Source organism: Neofelis nebulosa, chromosome 6 (assembly GCF_028018385.1).
Source record: "Neofelis nebulosa isolate mNeoNeb1 chromosome 6, mNeoNeb1.pri, whole genome shotgun sequence".
Taxonomy (NCBI): Eukaryota; Metazoa; Chordata; class Mammalia; order Carnivora; family Felidae; genus Neofelis; species Neofelis nebulosa.
This window is the reverse complement of record NC_080787.1, coordinates 42,763,331-42,769,875: the sequence shown is the minus strand read 5'-3', so window position 1 is coordinate 42,769,875 and position 6,545 is coordinate 42,763,331.

Here is a 6,545-nt window from a genome sequence, read left to right as displayed (position 1 = left end):
CAGTGAGCAGGACACAGTGGACAACACAAGCAGGCTTGTGCGGGAAGCCTCCAGAGGTCCCCAGGAATCACTCAGTAGGACTTGGGGTTGGGTAGAAGTTCTGTAATAGCAGTGAGGGCAAACACTGGTGAAATATGGATGACACTTGTAGTTGGAAGTCCCTCTATAGACAGGTGAGGCTGAAAAACTTGGGTTTCCTTAAAACAAAATTACCCCCAAGTTAAAGGGTCAGCTATGGTATTTCACCCTTCTTAGGTTTGGGAGGAAGGCTACTACTGTGCTATTAATGTTCTTGTGCTGTTCTTTACTGGCTTGGAACTATCTAGAGTCTCCTCACACCCACCCTGGCCCTATATTTTCAACAGGGTATTTCTTTTTTTAAAAGTTTATTTATTTATTTTGAGAGGGAGCGAGAGAGCAAGAGTGGGCATGAGTGGGGGAGGGGCAGAGAGAGAGAATCCCAAGCAGGCTCCGCACTGTCAGCACAGAGCCCCATGTGGGGCTCAAACTCACGAACTGTGAGATCATGACCTGAGCTGAAATCTAGAGTCAGTCACTTAACCTAGGTGCCCCTCAAGAGGATATTTCTATACATATGTGTGTACGTACATATGTATGTATGTATGAATGCGTGCATGCATTTTCAGTTTTTCATTTTGAACAAACTATAATTCAATGATATTTTATCACATGTATAGATTCCTATCCCACCACCACCTCATCTAAATATCTTTTGTTTCATAGTAGGCATGAGAATGTTTAAAACCTACCATGCAGTGAGGAAGAATGTGAGCCCTGTCATGGGACAGACCTGGTTTGCAAATCCTGGCTTCTGCACTGGGTAGTTACGTGACCCCAGGCAGGAATGATCTCTTTATCTTTCTGAGCCAGTTTCCCCATCTGTAGAATGGGGCTGATAAAAATAGTACCTGCTCCCTGGGTTGTCTTGAAGATTAGATGAACTCGTTCCCAGCAGAGTATGTGCACTATGTTCTGCTATGATCAGTGCCCTGGTGTTGGTGCCTTCTGACTTTATAACTCAGCGTTGTTGATTCAGCTTCTGGGATAATTAATAAGAAATAAAAAAAAAGTAGGGCAGCCTGCATGTGAGATACTCAGCACAGGGAGGCTACACTTCTCAGCTCCCCTCCCTAGGACATTTGCCTGTGATAGCTCCATATCGATGTCCCTGCCTTCAGCCTCGCTGACTCTGTTTCACTGTGCCCCTCAGAGATGCCATGGGAGCTCCCCAGAGGCACCTTCCAACTCTTCCTCAACTTCCCTAATCTTTCCAAGGATCTTTGCAAAAACTCTCCCCTGCTTTGTATATCAGCCTTACCACCTTTCACCACTACTTACCCCCACATCCTTATTTTTTAATTATACTCAGTGGATGCAACTCATGTTGCGTGTATAATGAGACCATAATATACAGAAGTACATATGTGCAAACCAGGATTTTATTTAAGAGGAACTTGGTTGGAGAGAGGTAACTGTACCCATATGGATATCTATTTCTCTGTCTCTATTGGTCTGTCTTATCAGACTGTGAGTTCTTTGAAGGCAAAGATTCTTTATTTGAGTTGTTGAGGCACATTTTGGGCACCCACCCATGCTCAGCTCCCAAGTAATAATCCCACACAAATAATGGCACCTTCCATTGACTGAGCATCTCCTGTGTCCTTGTGACAGTGCCTGAAGCCCTAATTCATTTAACATCCTGCCCAGTAAGTGTTAAGATGATCCCCACTTCTTGGATGCAGAAAGTGGGGCTCCACATGATTAAATGACTGGCCAGAACCAGTTCTGTGTTCTCCCCAGAACCATGCACTGTCAACTTTGACATGTTGCCTCTCCACTCATGTCTGCTTGATTAAAAACATGAAGCCCCTTATCCTGCCCCCGGGATAGTGTGAAATAGTGTTATGCACCTTGGTCTTGTTTATGTCACAGGATCCTAACTGAGGATCCAATGATCCGCTGATGGGGACTGCCCACTGCCAACCATCTCACTGTAAACAGCACACGTGAGTGAAGGGACCTGCCACCCTTCACTCCTTGTGAGACAGACACTTTTGACTTTTACTTCTCTTTTATCCCATGTGCTGTCAGTCCCTAAGCCCACCCTGAAGTGCTGTCCTAGGCAAATAGGAGGAAATATGTTCATATTTATCTTGTCGAAAGCTGTCTTAGTTGCAGCTACTTCTACATGGGGCATTTAATTTTATTTATTTTTATTTATTTATTTATTTTTGGGGGGGACATTTAATTTTAAACACAGTCTCAGTGAATGCTCACATTATTATTATTATTATTCTCACACTTATTTCCCGTATGGAAAAACCAAGGCTCAAAGAGAGTAAAATTACCTGCCTAACATCACACAACTGGTAGGTTTGGGTTTTGAACCCAGGTCTGGCTCCAGGTCCAGAGCTGTTAAACAAAAGCCTGTATATTTTCAACATCTTAAGATTCAAAATATATAGAAAGGAAGTCAGTGACTGTCTTGTCTTTTGGCTCCTTGGTTCTCTTTCTCAGAGGCAATAGTATCATTTCTTCAGTGTTCTTCCACAGTTATTCTAAGCATATCAACTAGATATGGGAGTATATGACTTTTTCTCACTTTCCCCACAGTCTTCTGTACTCTGCTTCCTTCACTTAACAGTGGATCTTGAGATGTTTCCATAATTAGTTTATAGAAATGTCTTCATCTTTTTCTATAGTTGCCTAATATTCCATAATTTCTTGAACAGATGAATGGATATTGAGATGTTTCTGTTGTATGGTGAATAGCCTTGAGCTATGTCATTTCGTACATATGTGAGCGTATCTGTAAAAATAAAAATCACTGAAGCCAAGTTTTTGGGTCAAAGGGGATGCGCATTTAAAATTTGAGAGTTATTAGAGCATGTGGCTCTCCGTAATGGTTACACTGATTTACATTTCCCCCGTGATTCTTCCTCTTCATGACACCATCTCAGAACAGGTGCGAAACTTGGAAAGCAGGGTGTGCTGCTGGGACACATTTGTTCTGCCTTGCGTGCCGCAGGCATAGCTAGGCTTTGGGTCTTCTTGTGCTTCACCCTTTCCTCTCCCAGAGGGTCACTCGATGTTACCCCTGCGAGAAGGGGAGATATTTCCTTCGAACCGAAGACACAAGTGTATCTGTTTACAAGTGACTCATGCCTAGAGCATCAACGAACCCTAAGATGCTTGGCAGACTCCATGGGAAGCTCATAGATGGTGTTGGTGGTGGAGGCAGGTGGCAGGCTTCTTCAGTTAAATATTAATAATATTAAACATTTACTGTGCATTTTTTTCAGTGCTGGGAACTGTGCTAAGCACCTTACTTGGATTACCTTGTTGAAGCTTCCAGACAACAGCATCCAACATGCATACTATCATTCTATCTGTTATAAGGATACAGAAATAGAGCTAATGGGATTGAGTAAGTTTTGTAAGACCATATAATTAGCAAATGGCACCGTTGGGATTTGAGCCCTCACTGTTTGATTTCACACTGAATCACTACACTAAACCACAGCTCTTAGGAGAGCAGAGAACAATCTTCCTGACTCCTTCCCTCTCCCATGCTTGGCTTCTACCCTTTCAAGAGATCCTCCACCTTTCCCTGGCCCTGTCTCTGGGTTGTGTTTTCTCTGGAAAGACTCAGCTTGTCCCAGTCTCTTCTCCCTCCACCAGCACATTTGATCCCTCCATTGCCCCAGTCTCCCAGCTTTTAGAAACCAGCTTCCCACCAGTGCAGTGTTTATATTAATAAACAGTAACAACTACACAGGTCTCCACCGGACCTTAACTTGGCAGAATTTCAGGTGCTGAGGTGAGTCAGTGGGGGAGATCTTTTAGAGATGGGATGAATATGTGTGTGTGTGTGTGTGTGTGTGTGTGCATATGGGCATGTGTGTATGTGTGTTTGTGTGTGCATACGGGCATGTGTGTGTATGTATGTGTATGCGTGTGGGCATGTATGTGTGTGTGCATATGGACACATGTCCATGTCCACACACGTGTGTGCCTTCTGTACTTGAACATCACATTGTGTGAGCAGCCTCTGGGAGAAGGTTGGCTGAGAGGCTGCTGACAGGGTCAGGAGTTAGCTCAGGAAGCTTCTGCCTCTGTGGCAGCGTGGACTAAGGAAGAGAGTGCTCTGGTTGCTGGCCACAGCCCTCCACCTGCTGGCCTGAGCATCCCAGCAACTGGCAAATGTGATCCGGGAAGGGCAGAGGGGAGGCCCAGGTCAGCCTCGTGGCACAGGAGCAGGAGACATGGAAGGAGAAGGTGGTGCTGGGATGCCTCTAACAGCCCCATGCCTATCCTCCCTTCAATGATAAAGCTTCGCGTGGTGGCTGAGAAAGGCCAGCCATGGAACTTACCGTATGGCATCTGGCAGACGGAGCGCTCGTTGTAAAGTGGGGTCTGCAGTGCCGTCCTCGCAAGATGGCAGAGGGTGGACTGAGCTGCGCTGAGCCAAGAGATGATGTCAGCACATGGCTCAGTGCCTGGCCCAGGACAAGGGCTCAGTAAGTGTCATGATCGCTGTGGCTGTTGTATTTGTTGTTATTTTGTTATGGTTCAATGACTTCAATTCCTTCCCCTGTTAGAGCCACATCCTTCTCCTGCTCCGGAACATTTATGTCTTCTTTCCTTTCCTTTGGTTAATGGGGGATCCAGAAATGCCCAGCTGACCCTCCCGTCCAGTGAGGCCATCAGAAGCCTCGCTGGACACTGACACTGTGAGAGAGAAGGACTCGGAATGGTAGGCGTGCTGTCGTTGGAGTCTCTGGAGCCCTGAGCCAGGACCTGAGGAACCAGGAAATCCCCAGCCCTTGTCCTGGCCACGAACAGATGGGTGTTTTGACTGATTTCAAGCCAGTGGATTTTGTCTGAGAAAAAGTTGTATGCTGGGGAGATCCAGAGACGCAAGGAACACAGACATGCCAGTTGGGGCTTCTCACTGGCGCTGGGGTTCTTCGCTGAGGTAAACGACCCCAGCACTGGGAACCACCTCTGGTCACTCTCTCCCTTCCTCCCTTTCCTCCTTCCTGTTGCATCTTCTACAGTCTGGACTTGTCCGGCACCCTCTCCCTGGATTTCTTCTGCACTAGCTGAGACTTCAACTATCTCTGCTGGGACTGAGGGTTTCCTGGGAGGTGGGACTTTTGGTGCTGATACTGGGCAAGTCCCGGGAAGGCCGGGGCAGCTTGGCCACCCTAGCTTTGCCCACCACCACCCAAGTGCTGGTGTGTCTCAGATTTTTCTGCCTCTCCTTCCTCTGCCTCCTCCCCTCATACCTCCTCGCCCCCAGGAAGGCAAAGTTCTCACACTTTCAATAGCTGAGGTCCGTGTAAAAAGCCCTGGGCTCTGATGCCACCCTGGGGAGGCACACACAACTCTCCTTGCACAAAGAGAGGCTCTGATCCCTGCAGAGAAATGTCTGACGGGCTGGGGGAGGCAGTGCCGTGCAGTGGAAAGTGGCTGAGGTCGGAAACACCCTGGTCTCCAATCCTGGGACCATCACATCCTGGCAGTGGGACACTGGACAGGTCGCTCTGGGTCCTGCACACCTCTAGGAGGTGTCTGGTCCTCAACAGAATCTGAGTGCCATTTGCACAGAGCGCAGCGCAAATGGTGGGGCCTTTCAGCTTGTGCAACGTGACTGATCTGAACCGCTTTATCTCAGAGTCCGTTTCCTCAGCTTCATCAAAAGAAGATAAGACCTACTTCATGGAGCTGCAGAGAGAATTCAACAAGATAACGTGTTAGCAGGTGCTTGATAAGCACAAGCTCTTCCTTTAAAACTCCTTATGTAGGCACAGCACAGTGGTGAAGACTGAGCTTTTGTCGATTGCTAGAGTTCGAGCTGTGTGATGCTGTGCAAGGTAATCAACCTTCCTGGGCCTCATAGTCGGTGGCATAAAATGAGGATGACGGTAGTACATACTTCACGAGGCTGGGCTGTTGGATGGATTCAGAGTAAGCGAGTGTGACTGCTCTTTGGAAGACCTTATTCCTTCCTTCCTCCCTCTTTCCTCCTTTGACCCTCTGGGTTTTTCTGGACAAGGCAAAATCCTTTTATGTGCCTTCTCACTGCCCCCCAACAAAGGTGACAGTTGGGGATGCAGTGGGAGTGGGCCTTCCTAGCACGCATTTACTGAAGGTGTGCCAGGCAAGGCCCTTGCTGGAGGCCACGGAAGCACAGGGAGAGGAAGACATAGCCTCTGGCTTCGGGGTTCTCAAATGCAGCCTTGATTGGCCCCTTAAGGGGCCTTAGAGGACAGAGGTGCTGGGAGGGCGCTCCCTGAAAGGAGAGACCTTCACCTACAGGAAGCCAGAAAGACTTGAAAGTGGCCAGGGTTCCTGTGCTAGGTAGAAACTTCTACAAGGGCGTTCATGCTCTCTTCCTCTGCCTGAGCTTCTGAGGCCTTTGAGGAACTTATTTCCAGAGGCCAAGGGCAGATGATAGGGGTGAAAGATGCCATCACGAATAACGCGGGTCAGTAGTTCTCAATCCTGGCGGCACAGTA